Source organism: Oryctolagus cuniculus, chromosome 13 (assembly GCF_051225735.1).
Source record: "Oryctolagus cuniculus isolate XC-2025 breed Fujian yellow rabbit chromosome 13, ASM5122573v1, whole genome shotgun sequence".
Taxonomy (NCBI): Eukaryota; Metazoa; Chordata; class Mammalia; order Lagomorpha; family Leporidae; genus Oryctolagus; species Oryctolagus cuniculus.
The window spans coordinates 56,876,015-56,903,898 of NC_142879.1; the positions used below are offsets into that span (position 1 = coordinate 56,876,015).

At 39.2% G+C, this 27,884-nt stretch overlaps 1 protein-coding gene across 3 annotated transcripts in view; it reads left to right on the top strand.

Annotated features, from left to right (window-relative positions):
- Positions 1 to 27,884, top strand: part of GREM2 (gremlin 2, DAN family BMP antagonist) — a 128,033-nt gene that overhangs the window by 18,214 nt on the left and 81,935 nt on the right. The window lies entirely within an intron of this gene.

Sequence of the window (27,884 nt, forward strand, 5' to 3'; positions counted from 1 at the left end):
GGGCATTTTGGGCTCTGAAAGCTCTGGCTATTTGGTTTTGCTGCGCACTAGAGACAGTGGTTTCATTCCTGGCTTTTTCGTAAAGGATCATAACCACAATCATAAAAAACAGGTTCTTGGAATCCAAGCAAGTCATATTCAGGTGTAATACTTTGGGAAAATATGAACTGAGGACGGGAATGTGCCACAGTGGAGTAGTAATACTCTGTTTCTGGTTCCATATCTGGCATGAGCTTTAGTTCATGGCTGAATTTTAATTCATGAGAAAAGTCATCAGAGAAGGGCCAAAGTTTCCAGTTCCATTTACTTGTGCATTGGACAGAATGCAGGATGCAGAAAGTGACTATCAGAAGGTCAGATCCTTTTCCTTTCCCCTCCCCAACAAGTACGCACAAGGAAATAACCAAATGTTTGTTTTTCTGTCAGGGAATAAGTTTGTGTACATTTACGTGACTGGAGTCAACTGAGTTGAAATTCTAGGCTCTGAACTGTTCTCAACGGCCTGAGATGGCGTTAAGACAGCTTCAGTCACCTTGTTATATTGAGCAGGTGCCCACACAAATCACCTTTGGTAAGAAGTAATTGTAATAGGGAAGATTAAGTGATCCTTCCATGGTTTTACTCTTCCTTAGCTTCCACCTGGAAAGATAGAATATATCTCTCAAACACTTAGTAAACTTCCATACATAACAAATATTCCATGAAATGGTTGATTAGATTTAGAATTCCTACCTTATATCTAAATAAGAAGGATATTCATCTCCCAAATAAATTTCAGAATACCAGTGATGCAATAATAATAATGCTGACAAAAATGATGACTATCATTTATTAAGCCCGAACAATAGGAGAATCATCTGCTAGTAACTGTTGTTATAGGAGCATGCTAGACTATAGCCTGAGCTTATTATTCAATATTAGGTATTCATAAACACAATCTCATTTAATTTTTAAAACAAGCCTAAGAGGTGGGTATTATGGTGATCCTTTTCATACAAATGAAGGTTCAAAGCCACAGTGCCAATAACAAGGAGCCAGAAATCAGACCCAACTCAAAGTCCATGCTTTCTGTCCACTCAATACACTGCCTCCCAACAGGTTCCAGTACGGGATCCTTGTTCACAGATTTCTTCCCAGGGGTTTTCTGGTGCCTGAAGTTCCATTAATAGGAAGTAACACCTTCCATTCCATCATTTAGAAGATGATTTGAAAATAAAAATACTGCTAGGGCATTTGAAGTTTGACCCAAAGAGTCCTGGTTTGCCAAATTCTTCACAGGAGAAGAGAGGCACAGAGGAAGGGAACATGGGAGGAGGAAAAAGGGTATAATCCTCCTAAGACAGCAGAAAGAGTAAAGAAAAGGAGAATGGGAGCTAATGAAGAAAACATCTGTGGGGTTGTCGCTGTGGCATAGCGGGTAAAGCCACTGCCTGCAGTGCAGGCATCCCATGTGGGCGCAGGTTCAAGTCCCAGTTGCTCCACTTCCTATCCAGCTCTCTGCTATGACCTGCGAAAGCAGTAGAAGATGGCCCAAGCCTTTGGGCCCCTGCACTGCGAGAAAGACCTGGAAGATGCTCCTGGCTCCTGGCTTTGGATCGGCACAGCTCCGGCCGTTGCGGCCAACTGGGGAGTGAACCAGCGGATGAAGACCTCTCTCCCTCTCTCTCTGCCTCTCCTTCTCTCTGTGTAGTTCTGACTTTCAAGTAAAATAAATAAATCTTAAAAAAAAAAAAGAAAAGAAAACATCTGTTTTACCTTGGCTAAGGGCTAACTCATTTTGTCCTAAATTGCAATATATATACATGCTCTGAAGTAAGTTTTTTCTTTGAATTTCACTGTAGTATTTTGTGATTGTTTTATTTATAAATAAACATATTCCAAAGAGCAGATATCAAGAGCAGCTTATTTTTGCCTGGGTATTTTTCTTATATCTTGTTTTGGATTTATTACTACATTCTCAAATACTTTACACATGTAAGATTATCCCACTACTCATAATAAATGGCAGAAAAGCGTTCTCAGTCAAATTTTTCTCCCCTTTAAGACTCCATTTCAGCTTTCTTCCCTAGTTTATTTCTTGGAAAAGAGAGAATAAAAATGACCCAATTTCCATCCTTTCATTCTGCTATCATATGGATCTATTGAGCACTTCCTTTGTGTGGAGAACTTCAGTTCCGCACAGTGATTGATTGACTGCTTCCCTCAAATGCTGTTGAATGTTGTGTGTGCATTGCATAACAAGGATCTTAATTTCTGGGAATTAAGCTAATGAGAATCTTCTCAACACTGCAGTGACCATATCATCCAAACTGGACTGCTCTCAGTGTGAACAAGGGTGGTATTAATGATTGCCTTGGAATAGTGGTAGAAGCTAGGCCATTGCAGGACACACAAGGACATGGAAAAAGAGTGTAATCTGGTCTGTAACATAGTCCTTGCAAATCAGCTGTATCATTTAACACATACTGTGAGAATCGTGTCTTTTAGTCTACAGACTCTGAGAATTTACCCTGTGCCAGGACTAGGCTAGGCACTGGTAGGGATTCCTAATGAAGCTCATGGTCCAGAGAAAAAAAGACACCCGGGTGATGCAGATGAGTAATACTAACAGTACCAATCAATGTTTATTGGGGTGTTTCCAAATGAAACATGCTCTGCTGATTGACTTTTGTAAATTATCTTTTTAATCCTCACCTAATCCTGTCAACTAGGTAGTATAATCACTGGGCTTTTAAATTGGAATACTGAAGACTCTCCAAGATGTACACGTATAAAATCTCCCTTGTAGAACTGCTGGAAACAGGATTCAGACCTCAAAGCATGGAGTTTCAAAGCATGAGCTCATAACACCGTACTTTGTTGCTCTTTTGTAGAGGATGCTAAGATATATGTCAAGGCCACGATCAGAACTCAGTGACAGTGGATTACAAAGAAACCACTTATCCATTACAGTTGAACATGGGGAGTACAAGAGCAGGGACACAGTCCCAAAGGAGATAATGAATACCTACAGGGACCAGCACTGTGGTGTGGCGGGTAGAGCCGCCGCTGGCAGTGCCTGCATCCCATATGGGTGCCAGTTCGAGTCCCGCCTGCTCCACTTCCCATCCAGCTCCCTTCTAATTCTCTTGGGAAAACAGTAGAAGATGGCCTAAGTCCTTGAACTCCTGTACCCACATGCCTCCTGCCTCTGGATGCACCTGGCTCTGGCCTTTGTGGCCATTTGGGGAGCAAACCAGCAGATGGAAGACTTTTACTCTCTCCTCGCTCTCTTTCTCTCTCTCTCTCTCCCCACCTCTGTCTTTCTGTAATTCTGCCTTTCGAATAAATTAATAGATCTTTAAAAAAAGAGAATATCTACAATTTCATCAGGGAACAGACAGGATAAAGCAAAGTTTCAAATCTCAAAGTCTGGTGCATGAGCCAGAAAAGCAAATTTCTCCGCAGGAACGCCAATATGGAACCTGTGTAATGAAGACTGCCTGTCTCTTCAACAAAGAGCAGAAGAGGACCTAAAGCTGACAACATTTTTGAGTCACATAAATAAATCATCATATGCCACATTTTACTGCCCCTAGGAAATGGTTCCCATCACATTTGAGAATTGCTGTGGTTTTTCCACGTCAAACATCTAATCAGGGCATCAGGAAAGACGTCAGCAAACCCTATTTTCAGGTGGACATAAAATTTCGGAGACAAATCTAAGTGAATTGTGAAGAAAACTGAAAAGCATCATTTTAATTGCTATTTTAAAAAATTATTTGAAAATTTTATTAGAAAGGCAAAGTTAGAGAAAGAGAGAGAGAGTGGAGTGACAGAAAGGCAGAGAGAGAGAGAAAGGCAGAGAGAGAATCTTTCATCCGCTGGTTCACCCCCTAAAATGGCCAGAACAGCCAGAGCTGGGCTGATATGAAACAAGGCGCCAGGAGCTTCTTCTGGGTTTCCCACATAGGTGCAGGGGCCTAAGTACTTGGGCCGTCTCCCGCTGCTTTCTCAGATGCATTAGCAGGGAGCTGGATCAGAAATGTAGCAGTCGGATGCTGGGATGATGGCACCACAGGCACTGGCTTTACCTGCTATGCCGCAGCATCGGTTCCATTAAGTGCTATTTTTTAAGTTTAAATATTTTTGTGGCAGATATTTTCAGAAAGTAGTGATTCCTTCCCCAGCGGTATCCAAAAGCCCATCATTATCATGGTGTCTCATTGTGTCCGCTGGTACAATACAAATACTTAACTAAGGTAACCTCTTAGGTGAATTAGTCTTACAAATGAATGGTGTTTTACATTTCTGATTTCATTTTATTCTACAAACTGTGGACCATGGTTAATTAGTAATATTTCATTTGACTTCTAGGTGAAATTTAATTTTAGAAGTAGCCTCAAATCAAATCTACCTACATTTATACATCGACTCTTCAGTTAAAAGTACTTTTGTCCCAGTGCCAAGAAAAAGTGTCTATGAGCTCTAAAGCTCAGCCTTTAGCATTCTTTGAGTTGGAGCCTGGAGTGGAGGTTCCCATCACAGACTTTTATATCCTTGGAACAAGATTGTAAAATTTTATAACCAATTGTATAACCAGGGTCTGAAAAACCTATTCAAACATTTCAAATATGAACTTCATCATACGGTAGAATTAAGAGCCATTTATTTTCTATGAAAAGCATCATAAACAGCTCCATACCTTGTAGTAAATCAGGAAACCAGATTGCCAGGGCAGGTCCTGGGCCTACTAGTTTGGCTGCTGGAGCTGTTTCAAAAGCTGCTGGATGACCTCCAAAGGCCCCTTCCACTTCAAAAAAACTCCCTTGCTTTTCAGCAAATGATGACTTATGACCAGGTCTTGGGCAACTCAACCTGCGGCCATCTGCAAAAGAGTAATGCATTTCCAGATCATTAGGACAATTACCAAGCCTAACACTTAGTTGCAATAATGGCCAGAAAATGTTGGAGGTGGTAGATGTGAGGAAGAAGGAACAAATGTACTAAAGGAAATTCCATCAGAAACGATGCACCAATTAGTCTGAGTGCCAAAGAGGGTGCCTAGCAGAATCACATACATAGCTGAATTAGTATGTTCTAGGGTCCTTGACACCTCCATCATCACATGTGAATCATTTACTTGTGCCTGTCTCTAAGTAATGTAACATCTTTCGAGTTTTCTAGCAACATTAATTCCACTTTCCTCAGTTAATTTACTCAGCAAACAAGCATTTATTGAGTTTCTTGTGTGTGTTAGTCACTCAGCCAAGCTCTGGGAATACCTTGGAGGATTGTAACTCCATGAGTCATGCACTCATGGAGCCAATTACAGTGGCAGAGAGTGAAAAATAAACAAGTACATAATAAATAATTTCATTATTTACTGTGTAGAAAATAGCATGATTGCTAATTGAGACTGATTGCATGGGGAAATTTCCTTGGAAGAAATATAAGCTCAGGAGAGGCCGGGGGAGGCATTGAGGCACCATGGTTTTTACTGCCACTTGGGACAGTTGCATCCCATGTCAAAATGCCTGGGTTTGAGTTCTGCCTCTGCTTCCCACCCACCCAGCTTCCTGCAGATGCCTAACCTGTGAGGCAGCAGTTGAAGGCTCAAGTACTCAGGTCCTTGCTAGGCACATGGAGCTCCTGAAATCTGGCTTCAGCCTAACTCAGTTGTAGAAGTGGCAGACATCTGGGGATTGAACCCACAAATGAAAGATGAAAGAACTCTTTCTATCTCTCTCGCTGTCTTTCATAAAAATAATACACTTTTTAAGGGTGCCACTGATAGTGGTACAATTGGAGGTAGAAAATCAGGCCAGTGACAGATAGTCATCAGGGCATAGCCATGGGTAACAAGCGGATAGTGTTCTATGTTAAAAAAAATAGCTGAACAAAACAGAGTCAACAGCATCAAATAATTAAAAATGTGTCCAGATAAATGTTCCTAAAATATAAATATAATTCTGACAGTGTTCTGCTCATAGATGACTGTTCACCAAGGGGAGTATTCTCCGTCTGACTGACACTTCTCTCCCACCTCCCACTAAGTTCCCCACGTGCCAATCACCCCAGTCCACTTGAACCCTGCATTGCATGTTCTATGACCATGCTGCTCCTTTCTCCTCCTCCCCCACTCTGACATCCGTCTGTTGAAATCCTACCCATCCATCCAAGCAGGCCAGCTTAAAGGCCACCTGTTCCGGTAAGCCTTCCCTTCTCCCTCTGCCAGAATTTATCTTCCCTTCCTCTGTCCTCCCAAAGGACTTTGCACCTCTCTTACAGTGCTTACCACGCTCTGCCTTGAACCATACCTGTTTATGTGCTTCACTTTCCCCATGAGCACAGCCTGCTAAAGTTCAGTTAGATGACAATTTTCAGTTTATGATCCCTTCTAGCACCTCATAGAAACAGTTCACAACTGCTTGCTAAGAAAAGTGAAAGTGATGCTGGGAAATTAACACTAAAAAGAGACTATGGAAGGGAAACTTGGATCAGCAGTGAAGCATATTTATTTATTTATTCATTTATTTATTTTAAAAGCAGATTGGCAGAAAGAGAGAGAGAGAGACTGAGAGAGAAAGAGATGTGCCCTTTGCTAGTTTACCTTCTAAATGACTGCAAGGTAACAAGGCTGGGCCAAGTTGAAGCCAGGAACCCAGATCTCCATCCAGGTCTCCCTTGAGGATGGCAGGAACCTAAATATTTGGACCACCATCTGCTGCCTTTCTAGTTACATTAACAGGGGGCTGGACCCAAAGCAAAGTAGCCAGACCCTGAACAAGCACTCTAATATGGAATGCTGGTGTTGTGTAGGGGCACCCCCATGAAACATAGCTATTAAACAAATAGCAGTCGTTCAGAAATGCTTCAACTATAGCATTCAGCCTGTATCCATCTTTTCTTGCCAGTGTTCAGCCATAGTATGAAAACACTTTTTTTTTGTTTCTTTCAACAGAAAGAGACAACATTTACATAACTTTTATTACAGCACATTGGTATAATTGTTCCATTTTATTATTTGTTATGCTATGTTGCTCTCTTGCTGTTCCATAAATTAAACATTATAAATATGGCTGTATAGGTAAAAACACCATGCACACACACACACACACACACACACGTATATATATATACATACATATAAACATAGGGTTGATATTTTGCAATTTTGGGTTTCTACTGCTGGGGTCCTGGGAAAGATCTCACTACTGATAAATGAGGTACTCTTGTAGTCTCTATTTGAAGACTTTGGTTTCCTAAAATTAATTCAGGCAGCATATCCATCCAAATTCAACCTCATTTTTGACATATAAATGTCATTTTGTACAGGTAAAATTGTCTAGTCAGAAAACACAGGTTCTGGTCCTGTTACTTCTAAATCATCTATATATGTGTGCTATATCATCTTGCACACACACAAATTCTTTTTTTTAATATTTATTTTATTTATTTGAAAGGCAGAGATAGAGAGAGAGCCCGTGAGAGGTCTTCTATCTGCGGGTTCACTCCCAAAATGGCCACAATGGCCAGATCTGGGCTAGAGCCAAGCCAGCAGCTTCTTCCTTGTCTTCCATGTGGGTTCAAGGGCCCAAGTGCTTGGGCCATCCTCTGTTACTTTCCCAGACATACTAGCAGGGAGCTGGATTGGAAACAGAGCAGCCAGGACTTGAATTGAAGCCCATATGGGATGCTAACACTACAGGCAGCAGCTTAACACATTATGCCATAATGCTAGCCCCAAATTCTTGAACTCAAAAGGTCTACAATTTTTTCGTATGAAAAATAAGGACAAGGGGGCAGATATTGTGCATAGTGGATAAAGTTCTAGTCTCGGCTGCTCCACTTCTGATCCAGCTCTCTGCTATGACCTGGGAAAGCAGTAGAAGCTGGCCCAAGGCTTTGGGCCCCTGCACCCACAAGGGAGACCTGGAAGAAGCTCCAGTCTTCTGGCTTTGCATCAACCCAGCTCCAGCCATTGCAGCCATTTGGTAAGTGAGCAATCAGTTGGATGATCTCTCTCTGTTTCTGCCTCTGCCTCTGTAACTATGCCTTTCAAATAAATAAATAAATCTTTCAAAAAAAAAAAAAAGAAAAAAGAAAGATGATCTTAACTGTTCTGCTCTCCTGTGAATATGAAAATATGCAAATACCCAAAAGTAAAATAAATCTTCCATCTGATTATTAGATGAACTTCCCTAATTGCTCTGTGACAAGAAACACAGGTCTTGCCCTCAGAATCTGTGTTGCCAAAGTGACCAGAATAGGTGCCTTAGTTTGAGTATTCCCAGAAGCAGGCATTGAACCAACAACTGAAGTCCAAGCGGTATAGTGGGAAGTGCAAGGAACAGGGGCAGCTGACAGAATGAACTGAAAAAGGAAGGCAATCAATAAAGGCTAAATTTGAAGCCAGCAATCCAATTGACAAATGGTGCTTCATTTGGTAGTACAAAACGGAAAAATTGTGCAAAATACACACCTCAAAATCAACCCTCCGGGCCGGCGCCATGGCTCAATAGGCTAATCCTCCACCTGCAGTGCCGGCACACCGGGTTCTAGTCCCGGTCAGGGCGCCAGATTCTGTCCCGGTTGCCCCTCTTCCAGGCCAGCTCTCTGCTGTGGCCCGGGAAGGCAGTGGAGGATGGCCCAAGTCCTTGGACCCTGCACCCGCATGGGAGACCAGGAGAAGCACCTGGCTCCTGCCATCGGATCAGCGCAGTGCACTGGCCACAGCGCGCCGGCCGCGGCGGCCATTGGAGTGTGAACCAACGGCAAAGGAAGACCTTTCTCTCTTTCTCTTTCTCTCACTGTCCACTCTGCCTGTCAAAAAAAAAAAAAAAAAAACAAAAAAAAAAAACAAAAAACAAAACAAAAAACAAACAAACAAACAAAACAAACAAAAAAAAACACCTCCCAAGAAGTGAAAGAGGTGAGATATTTACATCTACTGCCTGTCAATCATTGATTAAGGCGTGCCTCTGGGAGGACATGAATTTCTAGGCACTTTCAGTTTGCTGTAATGCAGGCATGGTGGATTGCAGGTGGCAGTTTGACAGTGCTGGTCATAGGGAGCCTGGCTAGAGTACAAGAGATGGTAAGGAAGATGGAGGGGATATAGCAGAGCTCTGAAGGCTTCTGCAACAGGCCTGCAGGTCAGGGCAAATATTAGAGACTGTACTAACCCCAGTGGATTTGAATTTAAGATCCCATTTGCACAGGCAAGGTATTTTTTTTCATGATAAAAATGAAATATTTTGCAATCAATCTGTGCTGACTTGGGTACCATTCATTATAGTATATTCTAAGCTGATCTAATTAATTAATGAACTATATTAATATTGCCCCTCAAAATTTGTGAGAGTTGGTCTCTGAACGCCCCACAGATACCAAAATCATCAAATGCTCCAGTACCTTATATAAAATGATGTTGTATTTTCTTATAACCTATACACCTCCTTCTGTATAATTTAACATTTCTCCAGATTACTTATAATAGCAAATGCAATGTCGATACTATGTAAATTATTGTCATTAGTGTTGTTTAGGGAAAAATAATAAGAAAAACATCTACATGTTCAGTCCAGATGTAAGGTTAATTTTTTCCTAATATTTTCAATCTTAAGTTGGTTGAATCCACAGACATGGGAACCACAGATATGGAGGACTGACTGTATATCTACACAATATAACAAAATTTAGATTGTAAGAATTATGTACTAAAGCTAATTTATTTACATAGAAACACGCTCATGGATGTGGAAACATGTAATACAATTTTTGAGAAGGCATGAGTATATAAACATGCAAGGAAATATGAAAGGAAATAGTTGTATATACAGCATAAATTTGTCAGGTGTTATCTTTGAGTGGTAGGCTTCTCAATGATTTCAAATTTTTAACTGATCTATATTTTTCATTTCTCACTAATTGATCCATACAGCTTAGAAAGATTTAACTTCAGAATAGGAGAAAGTAATCAGACTTGAGAGGTGGATCAGTGAAATCATCCTATTAAGGACTAAAATAAAATAAATGTGATCCAGAAGTGTCTGTAATGTGTGTCCTATACAGTTCCAAGAATCCTGCACTGATTGCTTTGGTGATGAGGTATGTAAGCCCTTCCCTCCCTTTGCTGCCGTCTCTTATTTTTCCAGTTTAATTCACTTTCAATAGAAGGGGAGGACTGGCTAGAACCCTAGAAAGGCCTCTTCAATCAAATAGTTGCTTTGCCAGAGATATCTTGCGTAGAGATTGGGTAAAGAACCGAAACCAACAATTTTCAACTCTATTTTTTTTTTTAAAGGTGGACTTTCTATAGCAACATAAATGCCTTTTCAGCTCTTTTTGAAGGAAGGAGCAGAGATACAAGAGTGAAATGTGACAGTCCAATTCTATGTTCTCTGTGTACAGTTACCACGCACACATGGAGTGTGGATGGTTATTGTTTTCTTTTGGGGTCGGGAGAATGGCTCGTGTGTCTCTTCTCATTTCCTCTCCCCAGATCCACCTCCTTCCTCACACCGGCATCAGGCACTGGTGTCTTTTCTGCTAATGAGCTTAGTCATGGACAAGTTTCTGCACTTGAAGAATTTACTGCACACAGAAGAGGTGTGAATCAGAGGAGGAACTGATGCTGAGAGTCACCAGGGGAGAAGTCTCTCTAAAGATCTATTTGGTCTTCACAGCATCCATTTCTGCTAAGTAATGATCAGGAGAAAGTCAAATTAGATTAATTACCTCGAATAAAAATGGACTTGTACTTTTGCTAGTAATGGATTTCTAGTCCAGGCAGCTTTACAAGTATTAATAGCCTACTAGTTCTTGGCAGATGATAGTCATTAGTGTGCAAGTAACTCTATCTTCCGGAGATGATTTAGCTTTGTCGCTGGGTAGTAATCTTTGTCTTAATGTTATGTTGAGACAGAGAAAAATTTTCTTTAAATACGCTTGAGAAGCATAACAGTTTCTAGAGTAAGTCATGGAAAGGAATGTTCTACTCTAATTGTGTGTGGGGTTTGTTTGTCTTTTATGTTTTTAATGTGGGTTCTGAGTTAAAAATAGTAAAATTCTTTCAAAGCTTATTTTGAGGGCCCTATTGGGAGGAGGAGATCATTAAATGCAAATTCTTTTTAAATGTGCATGCTTCCTTCCTCATAGTAGACTTTAATATGTTTTTTTTAAGTATTTGAAAAGCAGAGAGACAGAAGGATAGACACTGAAAAACCAAAAAGAAAGAGACCTTCCATCCCCTGGTTCACTCCTCAAAAGCCTGCAACATCTGGGGCTGAGCCAGGCCGAAGCCAGGGCCCAAGTACTTGAGCCATCACCTGCTGCTTCTGAGGTAGCTGCATTAGTGGGAAGCTGGGTTGGAAGCAGAGCAGGAACTTGAACCCAAGTACTGTGATGTGCACATCTTAACCATGCACCAAACACCACCTTCCTCTCTGTTTTTGAAAACTATGACTTTTGGGGCTGGCGCTGTGGTGCAGTGGGTAAAGCCACTACCTGCAGTGCTGGCATCCCATATGGGCAACTGGTTCTTGTCCTGGCTGCTCCACTTCTGATCCAGCTCTCTGCTATGGCCTGGGAAAACAGTAGAAGATGGCCCAAGTGCTTGGGTCCCTGTACCCATGTGGGAGACCCTGAGGAAGCTCCAGGCTCCTGGCTTCAGATCAGCCCAGCTCTGGCCATTGCAGCCACTTGGGGAGTGAACCAGCAGATGGAAAACCTCTCTCTCTCTTTCTTTACCTCTGCCTCTCTGTGACTCTGCCTTTCAAATAAATAAATATATCATTAATAAAAAAAAAAAACCTATGACTTTCACTTTTTTCTCTTCTAATAGACTGCAGTCAGTTCTCCTCAAGCCAAAGACTGGCCATATTCATTCTATTCTCAGGGCTTGATGGTGGCCTCCATGAGCTGAAACTTTATTTTTTTAATCACAAAACTGTGGTCTCTGTTAAGTACAAATCCTCAAGGGGGAAACAATGTAGTAAGTGCCAGTTGAGTTCATTTAAATAGGAATATTCATTCTATGTAATTCATGCTAAGATTTTAACTCTTGGGTCACAACTGAGTTGCAAATTGACAATAACAGTCACAGGCAAGAAAAGCAATGTGGCCCTCAAACCACTCCTACTGGTGCAGGACCCTGAAAGTGCTGCCTCCCTTGCACCTACATAGGCTTGCTTCTGTCCTGGCCCTGACATACAGATCCTACAGAGCACTGTTTACCTACATTGTCTAATTTGATTCTCACCATACTTACAATAACTTCCCCTCCCCCCAACTGATAAGGAATCTGAATTTTTAGATAAAGTCTTGTAGCCAATAGGTGGACTGGAACTCAAAGGTTCATTTTAAGAACACCCTTTCTTTATTCTCAACCATGTTCTGTATTGCAGGCGTAAAGGAAGCCACACAAATGGGAATGGGTAAAGAGCAAGGCTGGCGCTAATGACGCACACTACCGTTCTGTCACTGATTCTTGTTTTAGCCCAGTATGCTGCTGCATGGCATAACCACCTCGTAAAGGATTCAGCTGCCAGGGGTGGGGTGGGGGGCATTCCAGAAGGAGTAATGGCACAGAGTAAAAAAGAGATGAACAAGAGGAGAGGAGAAAGGGATGGGAGAAGGGGATTTCTCAACTGGAATTTATAAAGAGCGTACTTGGTCATCAGAGCAAGCTTACAGAAGGCAGTTGAAGTCCCGCTGGATGAAGGCAGCACTGCCTCTGAGTAAGGGAGTGACATCAGGGATATATGGTATCACCACACGCATGGTGACGCAGGGAGTTCATCCATTTCTCATATCTTTATATTCTTCTTAACTAATGTCTGCATTTTTATGTGATTGGATAATTTGGTTTACTGAGGCTGGACACATTCTCATTTTTCCCCCTTTTCCCTTTACAAAATTAATACTTACTATGTTAGATAAGCAACATTTTCTGCAATTAAGGATTATTTCCAGAGTGTCATGTTCCAGAAGTTGTACTTTCAAATGGTGATTCAGTGTAATTATAGATGACAACTATGTGCAGGTAGATACAGGAAATGATCTTTTTAGGATTCACATAGGCAAAGTAAATCTTAAAATCCCATAAAGGAAGAGAGTCATTGCCACCAAAATAAATAAATATGTTATAAAAAGGAGAAAGGAAATGCAAGAGATTTTAGTGGAGCAAATCTAAAACAAACAAACAAAAAGCAATGGAATTCAGAAACAGTTTCCTAAATGGCAGTTTCCTAGGTGTTATTTGTCCTTGAGAATCCCAGTTGTACACTTAAATTTTAAAAATTAATTAATTTATTTTCATTTTATTTGAAAAGCAGAGTCAGAGAGAGACAGATGACAGATTGACAGATGGGAAGAGATCTTTCATCTGCTCTTTCATGCCCCAAATGCCTGCAACAGCAGTGCTGGGCTAGGCTAATGTCAGGAGGCCAGAACCTTATCTGGGCCTCCCTCTTAGGTGGCAGGAACCCAAGTTTTTGAGTCATTACCTGCTGCTGGCCAGGGTGCACATTTGCAGGAAGCTGGATTGGATATGGCATAGCTGGGACTCAAACCAGCACTCTAGTGTGGGATATGGAACACACAAATGGCTTATCTGCTGTACCAAACAGTTGCTCCTATGTATTAAAAAAAAAAAAAAGATTTTCCTCCTGGATGAAAGAGGAGAAAAAGTATATAACGTAGTTCTTAACAAAATTATATTCAAAACAGAAAATAAGAATTCAATATTTTTTTAACTTTTATTTAATGAATATAAATTTCCAAAGTACAGAATATGGATTACAATGGCTTTCCCCCCCCCATAACGTCCCTCCCACCCACAACCCTCCCCTTATCCACTCCCTCTCCCCTTCCATTCACATCAAGATTCATTTTCGATTCTCTTTATATACAGAAGATCAGTTTAGCATACATTAAGTAAAGATTTCAACAGTTTGCTCCCACACAGAAACATAAAGTGAAAAATACTGTTTGAGTACTAGTTATAGCATTAAATCTCAATGTAGAGCACACTAAGGACAAAGATCCTACATGAGGAGTAAGTGCACAGTGACTCCTGTTGTTGACTTAACAAATTGACACTCTTGTTTATGGCCTCAGTAATCACCCTAGGCTCTTGTCATGAGCTGCCAAGGCTATAGAAGTCCCTTGAGTTCACTGACTCTGATCATAGTTAGACAAGGCCATGGTCAAAGTGGAAGTTCTCTCCTCCCTTCAGAGAAAGGTACCTCCTTCTTTGATGACCCATTCTTTCCACTGGGTTCTCACTCGTGGAGATCTTTCATTTAGGTTTTATTTTTTTTCCCCAGAGTGTCTTGGCTTTCCATGCCTGAAATACTCTCATGGGCATTTCAGCCGGATCCGCATGCCTTAAGGGCTGATTCTGAGGCCAGAGTGCTGTTTAGGACATTTGCCATTCTATGGGTCTGCTGTGTATCTCACTTCCCATGTTGGATCGTTCTCTCCCTTTTTTATTCTATCAGCTAGTATTTGCAGACACTAGTCTTGTTTATGTGATCCCTTTGGTTCTTAGTCCTATCATTACGATCAATTGTGAACAGAAATTGATCACTGGGACTAGTGAGATGGCATTGGTACATGCCACCTCGATGGGATTGAATTGGAATCCCCTGGTATGTTTCTAACTGTACCGTTTGAGGTAAGTCAGCTTGAGCATGTCCCGAATTGCACATCTCTTCCCTCTCTTATTCCCACTCTTATATTTAACAGCGATCACTTCTCAGTTAAGTTTCAGCACTTAAGAAGAATTGTGTATTGATTACAGTATTCAACCAAAAGTATTAAGTAGAACAAACAAAAAAAAATACTAAGAGGGATAACATATTAAGCTGCTCATCAACAGTCAGGGTGAGGGCTGATCAAGTCACCGTTTCTCATAGTGTTCATTTCACTTTAACAGGTTTCCTTTTTGGTGCTCAGTTAGTTGTCACCTATCAAAGAGAACAAGTATTTATTGGTTTATTTGAGAGGCAGAGTCACAGGTAGAGAGAGGGAAACACAGAGAGAAAGAGGTCTTTCATATAGTAGTTCACTCCTCAAATGGTCGCAATGGAGCTGGAGCTAGGCCAGGCCAAGGCCAGGAGCCAGGAGCTTCTTCCGGGTCTCCCACATGGGTGCAGGGACCCAAGAACTTGGACCATCTTCTACTGTTTTCCCAGACCATCAGCAGGGAGCTGGATCAGAAGTGGAACAGCCAGGACAAGAACCGGTGCCCATATGGGATGCCGGAACCTCAGGTGGAGGCTTAACATACTATGCCACAGTGCCGGCCCCTGCAACCTAACATTTTTAACTTTCATATTATACAGTGGTCCTCCAAGTGTGGCTCCATGGGCAGCAGCAACATCTTTTGAATACTTATTAGAAAGGGAAGTTCTCAGCTCTGAATCACATACAGTCAGGATGAAGCCCACCAGTCTACACTTTCTGACATCTTCAAGTCATCCTGAGGTTGGAGAGCCACATATTGCAGAATCACTTTCCAGGCTCTTAAGTTACTGACTCAAAATCACAGTTACTGAAAGACAAAGCTAGGTATAAACCTGGGCAGACTGACTGCAGCTGATAACTAACAGACTATAGCCTCCCCATCCCAATTTCTTAAACATAATTGTTTACTTAAAATAGACAATATCCTGAATATACTGCAATTAAATTTTGCACTTAATATGATGCATAGAGAAGTATTAAGCAGGTTAAAGGAAGCATTCCCATAAACACTTTGTCAAAGCAAGCCATCAGTTATTTAAACAAGAACTTATATCTTGATGAAGCATGTAAACAGGTGAAAATATTTGTTGCTGGTCTGAAGAGAAAAGCCTGTGAAAATTCATTTTTGTTTTCAACAGGCTAAGAACAGAAACCTAACAAAATCCTAATTTATTCATGCTTCATCTCTGTACATATTACTGTGAGGTAATATGTAATAGCACTGGCATGCACTTCTTTATAACATTTTTAAATTGTTCCAACTTCATCATCCTGGAGAATGCTCTACATCCCCGGAGGTGTTCTGGCTTGAGATTCATGTATCATGGAGGATGGACGAAAATGTTGCCCGACGCAGCCATTCTACTTTTTTTTAAAGATTTTTGTATTTATTTGAAAGTCAGAGTTACACAGAGAGAAGAGAGGCAGAGAGAGAGAGAGCGAGAGCAAGAGCAAGAGAGAGAGAGAGAGAGAAAGAGGTCTTCCATCTGCTGGTTCACTCCCCAGTTGGCTTCACCAGCCAGAGCTGTACGATCCAAAGCCAGGAGCCAGGAGCTTCTTCCAGGTCTTCCACACGGGTGCAGGTGCCCAAGGACTTGGGCCATCTTCTACTGCTTTCCCGGGCCATAGCAGAGAGCTGCATTGGAAGTGGAGCAGCCGGGACTTGAACTGGCGCCCATATGGGATGCTGGCACTGCAGGTGGTGGTTTTACCTGCTACCCGACGGCACCGGCCCTGCCATTCTGCTTTTCACAACTGCATCTTCACACTGCCACATGTAATGATTTGACCCTAAAGTAGGGATGGAATTACGTGCAAGGTGGGTTAAGGTGTCCTTTGTCAGGTACATTGTCTGTCTTTTAAGCTTTATGTCACTCTTCCTGTCTTCCCTACCCCGGAAGTACCCGCTTTTTTTGGCATTACCTGTCCATTGAAATCCTAAACACACTACAAATCCCAAATGTTATACCTCTCTTGGTGACCCCATACAAAATTCTTAAAAATGTTCTCCAGCATTTCATCCATTCCAATGGCATTTATGTTACAGTTACTCATGCAGCTGTCAACACCCTTGCAAATCTTTCATTTCATGGAACACAGAACACTGTCTTAAATACATTTGCATTCCAATAATCTTTATCACAACAAGGAAAACAAAAATGCTTTCTCTGCTGTTACCACTTACAAAATGCTTTCACTACAAATCTTACGATATCCTCACAACTACCCTGTGAAGTAGGTATAATTATTATTCATTGTCATACACGAAGAATCTGAAAGTAAGACAAGAGAATGTTTTGTATGGTATCCTGCTGAGCCTTCTGTCTCAAGTCTGCTGCCTCTTCTTCTTTTTATTTAAGATTTATTTATTTATTTGAAATAGTTACACAGAGAGAGGAGAGGCAGAGAGAGAGAGAGAGAGAGAGAGAGAGAGAGAGAGAGAGAGATCCTTCATCCTTTGTTTATTCCCCAAATGGCTGTAACAGCTGGAACTGCGCCAATCTGAAGCCAGGAGCCAGGAGCTTTTTCCAGGTCTCCCACGAGGGTGCAGGGGTCCAAGAACTTGGATCATCCTCCACTGCTTTCCCAGGCCACAGCAGAGAGCTTGATCGGAAGTGGAGCAGCCAATGACTCGAAGCAGCACCCATATGGGATGCCAGCATTGCAGGCAGCGGCTTTACCTGCTACACCACAGCACCGGCCCTAAGTCTGCTTATTCTAATGTGTATGTCCTCATATTTATTGAATGAAATGGCTAATTTAAAATACAATTTACTCAGTTTTGAGAACAGCCAAGGATCCTACTGTTAAGTCAACATTACAACCTTCCTTGGCTTCTCCACAATGTTGAAGACTTCCATAGAGCTCTACTCTTCTCCATCTATAATAGTGGCAGAAAGAAAGGGATGCCATGTAGAATCTGACAGTTGGAGCCTGGGGAACTCATGTTCCCCCTTCCCCAACCTGAAGGCTTAAAGGTGGTGTCCTGACAATGATTGAAAGGGAAGGAGTAAGGATCTTCTAGACGAGAAAGTGCCAAATAGCAGGTGAATCCCCCACCTGAGTGTGGTTTTTTCCTTCCAATTCCAATCCTTTCTATGGAATGGGATGCATGTTATTTATTATATTCTGAACAATATCACCCCTATAATCAATTGCCTGTATCTTCATAAAAATAATTGTAGTTGAGCATCTCAACTGAGAGCTGTAAACTAGCTGTGAAATGGGGAAAGAAGGAGAATAAGGGTAGGTGGGAGCAGCCACTTGTTCTCCTGAAACTCTTGCTCCAGCCTGTGCCCAGTGTTCTATTGCATAGGAGAATCTGACACAAAATTCTCAATACGTTCAACACCACCATTACCACCACTCCCCAAACCCAGCGTCATTCATTATAATCCACTGAAGAATCTCAAGATCGGCTGTTAAAATAAACTCACAGTTTATTATGATAAAGGTGATTAGTAGATCAGAATTTGAGAAATAATGAGATGTCATGGTTCTGTGAGTAGGCACCCATGTAGATGATTTGTGTGGTCATTTCTAACCCTGCTGTTTATCCCCCAAATACTTTTATAGATGATTATCTTATTAACTCCCAAAAGCAGTCTTAAACTTTGCCATGCCTTTGGCTGGAACCCATAAGAATGCAGGGGATAGCATCTGTTAATAATTCCAGTTTTATTTATTTTACCACCAGTGTAATTAAGGTCTCAGAGTTTGGGTGGAGTCAAGTTGGAAACAAATCAAAACAAAGTAATTAGGGAAAATGATATGCTAATCAGAAATATTGCTCAGAAGGCCTCTGGAAGGTTGAAGAGTGGAACAGCAAGTGCTTTTATACCCATTGTTCAGATGAGGAAACTAAAAGAATTGCCTTGCCAAAGGTCATGGAGAAAAGCAGCCATGATGAAGAGTAAGCCACTCCCACTCCAATGTTCAGCAGTCCTGAGACCATTCCACCTTCAACAACCTGGTCTTTCAATAAAATGCCACCCATTGGCAAAGCTCATGAAAAGCTCCAGGAGACAATGACTGGATTTTTGGATATTTTTTATTTAAATAAATGGCGTATTTAGTTCAATACTTTTAAATGTGTAGATTTGCTCCCTTAGATTTAATATGTACTTGATTCATTTTCAATGCCAATTTCCATAAACATGCTGGATAAAGTTACAAAATATTTTATACAAAATATATGTGTAGGCAACTATATGTTATGGTTTAAACTTTCCTATTACTGTTAACTAGGCAATTCACTAGTTTGTGAATTGATCAAAACATATGAAACTTGATATTAAGACTGACATCCTAAACTGTAATTTCTCAAATAAATGTTTTATGAAGCTCTGTTTTTTAAGCTAAGAGCAAGGGGTGGATGGCTGCATAGTGGTTAAATTGTCACTTAGGATCCCAGCACCCCATTCCAGAGCACCAGGATTCAAGTCCTTGCTCCACTCCTGATTCCAGTTTTCTCCTAAAGTGCACCAGAAGAGCAGCAAGTGATGGATCAAGAGTTGGATCCTTGCCACCTATGTTGAAGACACAGATTGAGTTCCTAGTGGGCTTCAACCTGATCCAGTTCCAGTTGCTGCAGGCATTTGAGCAACTCCCAGTTGATGGGACCTTTTTCTGTGTCTTTCTGACCTTCAAATAATGATAAGCAGAAAAGACTGGGTAAGAAACATGCACATAAATAGTACAGTCACCTCCCATCATTACTCATACATGTGCATATATAACCTTCATGTTTTCAAATGTCCAAATGGTAGGGACCAAAACTGAAAAAACAAATGTCCTTAATACTTAAGAGTGGCACAAAATGTTTTTGTGTGTCATTGTTGGAGAAAGTTATGTTTATACTAAAGAAAAGGAATCTAAATTAGGAACACACTAAGATTTCCTTTTCTTTTGCCATTTTTTTCCTTGTATGTGACACATGACAAAAGAAACATGTTTTTCATTTTAGGACTTGTCTTTGTTGAAATAAATTGCAACAACATCACTTTTATAGTCGACTCAATTCCACATTAGTTTTCAGGAATGGATCTTCTATTTATTTTGATATTGAGAATGCCAGGAATATTTTAAAAGCTCAATTAAAGAAGAGATCTTGGTTTGCAAGACTTTGTAAAGGAAAATATAAAGATTCACTCTAAACCAAAACTTTTTTTGGTACCTACTGTAAATAAAAGTAAATAATAATGTGGAAAATTTGTATAAATATTTCAGATATAAATATTATTGATCTCCTTATTAAATAAATAATGAAATTGAGTAAGGAGTACTATGTAGCAGTTTACTAAGAAATATATATTAGAAACAAAATTGAAAAATATTTCTGAGTAGGCATTTTATTGTAGTGGTTAAGTTACCCATGTCCCTTATTGGAATGCCTGGGTTTTATTCTCAATTCCAGCACCTTTCTGTAGCTTCTTGCCAGTTCAGATCCTAAGAGGCAGCAGTGATGGCCCAAATACTTGGCCATCTACCTTGAACACCTGGATTTTGTTCCTTGGCAGCTGGCTTCAGACTAGCCCAGCCCTGTTCATTGCAGGCACTTAAGGAATGAAGCAGAAGATGGAAGCTCTCTCTCTCCTTTTTTTCCTCTCTCTCACCCTCCCTCCCTGTCTCTCTGCCTCTCAATATATAAAACTTTTCCAAGTAAATTCTTATGTACGGATTCCCACAATATTAATTACTCGAGTTTTCAAAAATAAAACTTGTAAGCTAATGTAACAAGAACTACTAGAACTTAATAAAGCCACGCTCAGAGAATTTCAATTCAGTGAGTTTGATTATATTCTAATTTGGGTATCTGAATTTTAAAGAGGAAATTTAAAATTTTTTGATATATTCTCTATCAGGCTCAAACATTTAGTTGTTGGTTTTTTGTTTTTTTGTTTTTTTGTTTTTTTGTTTTTTACTGCAGACAAAGAGTTAAATTTTAGTTTTCTGCATATTTTTTAGTAAAATTTTTCTCTTTGGCTTCTCCACCCCCATTTTCCACTACAGCACTAACTAGGTCAACCAGGGTTGCTTGGCAGTCTTTGGGATCATGGACTTGTAGTGTGGTTTCATGGTTTCTTTAAAAAAAATTGTAACCAAACCAAACCAAAGCCATGAATCTCAGGGGTTTGTGGCTTGCCTGAAATCTGAATAGGAAATGTGGACTGGTGATGCTAGTAGCGTGCCAGCTGTCGTAAAAGCATCATTTCACTCCCCAAAAGAAATCTTTAGGCTCAATCAAGATGGAAAGGCAGATTCACTTACAAGATTAGTAAATGGCTACATGTGAGGGGAAGGAAGTGGAACAGCGGACAAAAACACAAAGAGAACAGAGACAATTCTGTCACTGGCTGAGTTACCTATAAATTAGAATTTCTGGTTAAGATCTGATGCTGACTTGGTATGTTGGCTGATACATGTTATTGAACTCATAGGGTATCTTCGTTGCTTGTAATCGTCAGACAGTTCATTTTTAAATGAAGTATATGATATGGTTGTTTGCCACAGGAGGAAATTGGAAAAAAATGTTTGAAAAAGTTACTCCTATAGGACAAGCAGCAATTTGATGAATCTTTCTTCTTATTTTTGACATGCATCTTTTCTTCAATTGATAGTGTTCTGTGATTTTGCAGATATGATTTTGCTCTTCCCTCTTTTTTCCCCCAATACAAAACATAACATACAAGCCCTAATGTAGTTCTCGCCTCTTTTTTTAAAATTAATATTTATTTATTTATTATTTGAAAGGCATCTAGAGAGACAGATATGGAGAAAGAGATTTTTCATCCACTAGTTTACTCTCCAAATACCTGCAGCTGTTAGGGCTAGACCAGGCCAAAGACAGGAGCCCAGAACTCAATCCGGATCACCCACGTGATGGCAAGAACCCAAATAATTGAACAATCACTGCTGCTTACCAGGGTGTGCATTAGCAGGAAGTTGCAATCACAAATGGAGTTGGGATGCAAACCCAGGGACTCCAACATGGGATGTAGATATCCCAAGCTACGTCTTAACCAGTGTGCCAGAATGCTCATTCCTGATTAAGTTCTTCATTCTCCTTCTGGGAAAGCTTTTCATATAAAAAAATAACTATTCATCTATTATTGTATTTGGAATATATTAATAATATAAATTCAAAAAAGTATAAGATTTCACCTTTAGGAATTCCCAGTAAGTTACTGAAAAGTTGCTAGTAAGTAAATTATAGATTCATATTCACTATCACTATGAAATCTCATATTTGTTTCCATGAATGATTTTTAGTGAAAAAACAATGAAAAATATGAGGCATTCTGAACATTATACATTGGCCAACAGAAAGATTCCACACCCTACAGCAGATCTGGGAAAATTAATCCCACTTTTATACATTTTTTGGAGTTGGTGGTAACAGCTTTAGTTAGTCTAAGAGATTTCCAGTACAACACAGCGACCACCTCCCAGCCTGCATTACTTTACTTGCCTAATTCTTGAGAACTATTTGGGTTTGCAATTCCCATTTTCAAAAAAAAAGGGACAAAACTCATGAATAACTTTTAGCTGTGATAGAGAAAGGTAGAGGATGGAACTGGTATTTATCCTGAGACTACAAGCTAAGTCAGAGGAGTCAATATTGTTGTATTGTTTTCCAATACAATTAAATAAATCCAGGAAGAAGACAGTTCAAGGAACACATTATAGAGTTTGATAGCAGGATAATGACAAAATATTACTTTAATTTTGGATTCGCCTTTTGGTAGATCTTGTTATATTTTAGGGAACACCTTTTAATGTATCTTGGTGATCATAGGGCATGCTGACTACTCATAAAACCATCTATCCATTTTTACTATATTCATCCATGTCCTCACCATTACCAGCTTCCCATCAGTTAATCCCAGGGTCATGTCTTCATTGCATTTCTCCATACTTTTATGCAATCATTACTGCCACCTCCTGTCATGTTTAACAGGAACAGCATCCCTTCCTCTAAGATACCTGTGTCTCAGAACTCTTGATTGTATCACATAAATAAATAAGCAGAGACTACAAAAAAGTAGGCATACTGTATAGGAGAAATTATTAGAGTTTACAAAAGTAGGTCTTTTCTGAAATTTTATTTCTTAAATTACATCTTTTAGTATTTCTAGTTCTTTTTTTTTTTTTCTGTCTTTTTAGGATTGAGTCTTCTCTAACAAAGAAATTTAAATATATCTGTCATTTGTGGACCTTCACTCATTTGTAGATTTCTGCTAAACTTTAATTCCTGTCTTGGAATAAGATCCCTAGCTCAGGATTTAGCATCCCCCACCCCTAGCTTGGAAAAGAACAGAGAGGCTTCCTCCAGAGCTGATAGATTCTATAGACATTTGGAAAGCATGAAAGTACAATCCTCAGTGGAAGGCCTTGTAAGACCTGGTGTTGAATCCAGATTTCACCACTTATGTGATCTTGAGTTTTATACTTCATATTAAATAGAGAGATTGTAGAAAGCCAAGGTTTGTACAAAGGTAAGGCCAGAATATCTTTGGCATAAGACTTTAGAGGATTCCAACGCCTAACCAAGATAACTAAAGTTTTAATGCAATATTTTTAAAAATCAAAATTAATGCCAAAAAAATCATCATGACCAACATACCAAAATTTTAAATACCAGTTGAATATCCCTTATCCAAAATGCTTGGAACCAGAAAGGTTTTTGATTTTAGATTTTTTTTTCAGATTTTAGAATATTTGCATTATATATAAAATAATTGTGGGAATGAAGCCTAGTTCTAAACACAAAATTCATTATGTTTCATGTAGACTTTTTACATATAGCCTGAAGGTAAATTTTGTACAATTTTTTTAGTGCACACATATTTAGACTGCAATCTATTACATGAGGTCAAGTGTGAAATTTTCCACTTGTAGCATGTCAATATATACTAAGTCTGAAGCAAAAGGGAAAAATAGTGAGTAATGCTTACTCTGTCTTTATTTAAAATTTTGATGATTTATTCACCATGGATTTTGTTTTTGCATTGATTTGGTGATTTTTTTTTCTTTTTTTCTTAGTATTATCTCAATTATTGAATATTTTTTATTCCAAGTTGAATTTTGAATGGAGGCAAATGCCTCACTTTGTGTCATCCTAGTCTCAACTCTGGTCAGCACAATTCTGCTGGTTTTGCTTGCATATTCCAGTGACTAATTCTAATACAATATTAAAGAGTTTGTTATTCAGGTAAGGAAAGATACTTCACCTGGAAAAAAAGCTGAAGGTAGTTTCAGCTGCAACATTACAATGATAATTCTTTGTCAGTGAGGTTCCTTGACTATTCTTTACTAACAAACAGGTAAGAGAAATGCATAATCCAATGACACTCTCCAGCTAGCCCCTTCAGTCATCTGCTTGCCTGAAATATGTAGGCTTTTCCACATAAACTGGAAGTTTACCACATATCAACTCACTAAAAACAAAGAAATAAAACCCAGGGCATTACCCACAAGGAACAAGATTACGGGACAGGAGTAGCTCACAATTTCAGAAGAAAAATAGTTTTAACTTCCTATAATCATTAATTCAAAGGTAAAGTCCAGAAGAGGACAAAATGGAATAAATTTTGGCAACATTTGCTCTTTGTTGACCTAAGAATATATCTGTTAGCAGATGAGGAAGACTTTACCTTCTTTAACGTAATTTGAGTTACCAGTGTTTTGTCTAATTTCATATAATGTGAAAAGATGTAGAAAAGACATTCTATGTCTCATCTGTCAAGTAGTGCCAACTACTGTAATTATTGTTTCAGAACTATAAATTGAGGGGAACACATCAGTGAAATAAATCGATTTCCTGATTAACTACTGCTTGGAATTCTTTAACAGACTATGTACACTGCAAAGAATTATCTGGCTATACAAAGACAAAAACACACATACACACATCTTTTAAAGTACATTTTTAAAGTGCTGGACTTCCTTTGATTTTAATAAACACATTGAAATATTCCAGCTGTAATTAAAACTAGAAAAGACAAGAGGCAGAGAAGAAGATGCTTATCTATCATTAGTTCAGTGTCAATTACATCTTGGCTCGAAAGGTGCCAAAATCCTCATGGGGCCCTGTGAGTGCAATCGGACTCCATTCTGGAATCAGCCAATTCCAAGTGGCCGTGCTGACGTAGGTGACTGGTCCTGGCAGTCAGGCTGTCTCCACAATGAGAGAATTGATGGGGACCCGATACTGGCATTTGGCTTCCTTACTTCTTGCATTCTTAAGTCGGTAATTTCAAATTTCCCTGTTTGAAAACCAGTAAGTGATTGACTATATCATTTGAAGGGCCACTTAGCACCCTTAAAATGCTTGGCACAGGACAGAAATGAGATGCCAGATAAGTAATTGACCATGCATGTCAGATGAGAAAGTGACCTGAATCTTTCTCCATATATTGGTTGAAATCAGACATTTTTGCCTTGAGTAGAATCTTAGGAATCAGCCAATTCAAACAGTTCTGTTTTTATAGATGATGAAATTTGCCAAAGGTCACCCATCGTTTAAATAAACCTAGAATTATGGACTTCCTATTCCAGAGTTCTTTCTATTTTTTGATTCTGCTTGCCTATCAAGAATGCTACTTGTCAAAGATAATAATTTGAAAGTGTTTTTAATGCTGAAATACTGTTTGATTAAAATTGGTAATATATAGGTGTTTAAACTGGACATACCAGTTCTCTCATGTAGGCAGTTTCCAGCCTAAATCACACAATTAACTTTGCTTCATGAGAGCCCACAGGGTATGGAGCAGCAATGCAGAACAGTGATGATTTAATATAAAAGAGAATGAGGAATGTAATATCAAATTTTATGAAGGTTATTATATCTGTGTACATATTACTATTAAAGTGTTCACTTAGGTTTTTTAACATGATCTACAAAATACCTGATTACTTGGATCATATTCACATGACATGGTTATTTTTGAAATTATTTTACTGGGAATAATAAATGAAGAAGTGAAATTACAAAATAGATTTGTCCTTATCAAATGAGGACCTTTTTCTAGGGAAACACTGTAAAGATCCCTGGAGGAGAATACTGCTAACTTGCCAGGACATGGATAATAAGTGTACCTTGTGCCTTTTATTAAAAGGGGCTTTTTTTTTCTTTGCTAGAATTTTCTCACCTTTCTGAAAATTGATCACAAAACCTCATATCCTAACTAATTAATTTTTAATGTACAATAGCATGTATCTAACAACACCACAATTTTTTTTAAAAATTAGTGTTGGTCTACCAATTTTGTTCTTTTTAAAACCTCTTTTGTTTATTATATGTTGTTTTATTTCCACATAAATTGTAAAATCAATAATATCCACTTAAAGACCGATGGAGTTTTTACTAAAATTGGATTGAATTGGTAGATCCATTGAGAAGTGATATCTGAACAATATTGAATACGAACTCATGGGAAGGTATGCCTCTCCATTCATTTAAGTATTCTTCAATATCTCTTAGAACTCTTCTGTGGTTTTCAGTGTGCATATTTATAAATACATTGTCAGTCCTATTCCAAAATGTTAAATATTTTATTGTAATTATTAAGTGATGTTACTTTAACTTTGAGCTCCAAAGTTTTCACTAGTACATAAAAATACAATTGATTTCTAGATATTTATCTTTTATCCTGCAATTTCCTTGAACTTTAGTGCCAATTAGTAAGTTTGATCAGATTCTCTAAATTAGAAAATTATGTTGAGAATAAAGACAATGTTGGTTCTTTTAATCTAAATGGCACTCTGGCTTTCTTCTGATGAGTTAACATAGCATGGTATACTGTTTTTCCTCTATATGCTTTACATTTATGTATGTCTTTATATTTAATCATGGCTGCCATACAACAGCATATGATTTTTCATCCATTTTGACAAAATGTTTCTTTTAGTTGGTGGTTTAGACCATTTACATTCAATGTGATTATTGCTATGGTTAGGTTCAGTCTGTTGTCTGATCATTTATTTTGCATTTTTCCATCTCTTTTTGGTTCCTGTTTACTTCTTTTTCTGCCTTCTTTTGGACTGAAAATTTTTTACGAGTCCATTTTATCTTCCATGTTGACTTAATTCTCTAACTGTTGTGTTAGTCTTTGCTTTAGAATTTCTAGTTCATTTTTTAAAAAAGATTGTATTTATTTATTTGAGAGGTAGAGTTACAGACAGTGAGAGGGAGAGAAAGAGAGAAAGGACTTCCATTCACTGATTTACTCCCCAAATGGCCGCAATGATCCAAAGCCAGGACCCAGGATCTTCTTCTGGGTCTCGCACGTGGGTGCAGGGGCCCAAGTGTTTGGGCCATCTTCTACTGCTTTCCCAGGCCATAGAAGAGAGCTGGATAGGAAGAGGAGCAGCCGGGACTCGAACTAATGCCCATATGGGATGATGGCACTGCAGTCAGAGGATTAACCTACTGCACCACAGTACTGACTCCTCTAGTACATTTTAAAATGTATCACAGTCCATCTTCAAGTGATAATGGGCAACGTTATGTATGGTGTAAGATCTTTAAAATATGAGGGTACTTCAAAACAGTTTGTGGTAAAATGAAATTAAAGTATAATTTTATCTTAGTGAAAATGTAATCTTAAATTTGTGCATAGTATTTTCATATTATGAAATTTCTGTGCACTTTTTGATGACTTGGCATACTTTTGAAGACATAGCGCACTTTTACTTCTTTCCTCTGGCCTTTATGCTATAGGTGTTAGGTATTGTGTTCATACATATATTATAAATCCTAAAATGCATTATTTCTATTTAAATAGTTATCTTTTAAAGGGAGTCAAATAGTTACTGACTCATTTACTTACCATTCCTGATGCTGTGTGTCTCCTTGTATAAGTATCTCTCTCATGTCATTTCCCTCTGCTGCAAGGACTTCCTTTAACATTCCTCACAGTGTGCTCTCTCTCTGAAAGATTGTTTTGCCAAGTGCTGTCATTTGGATATGCTTTTCGTGTGTCCCCCAAAGGTTCACGTGCTGGAGCCCAGCTCTCCAGTGTTGCCACATGGCTGAACCATTGAGAGGTGGAGCCTAGAAGAAGGCACTGAGGTCATTTGAGGCACCCCTCTCTCAGAAGGGAGAGAGGCTTTTGGGAGCCTGGTTACTTCCCGTGAGAGCGAGTTGT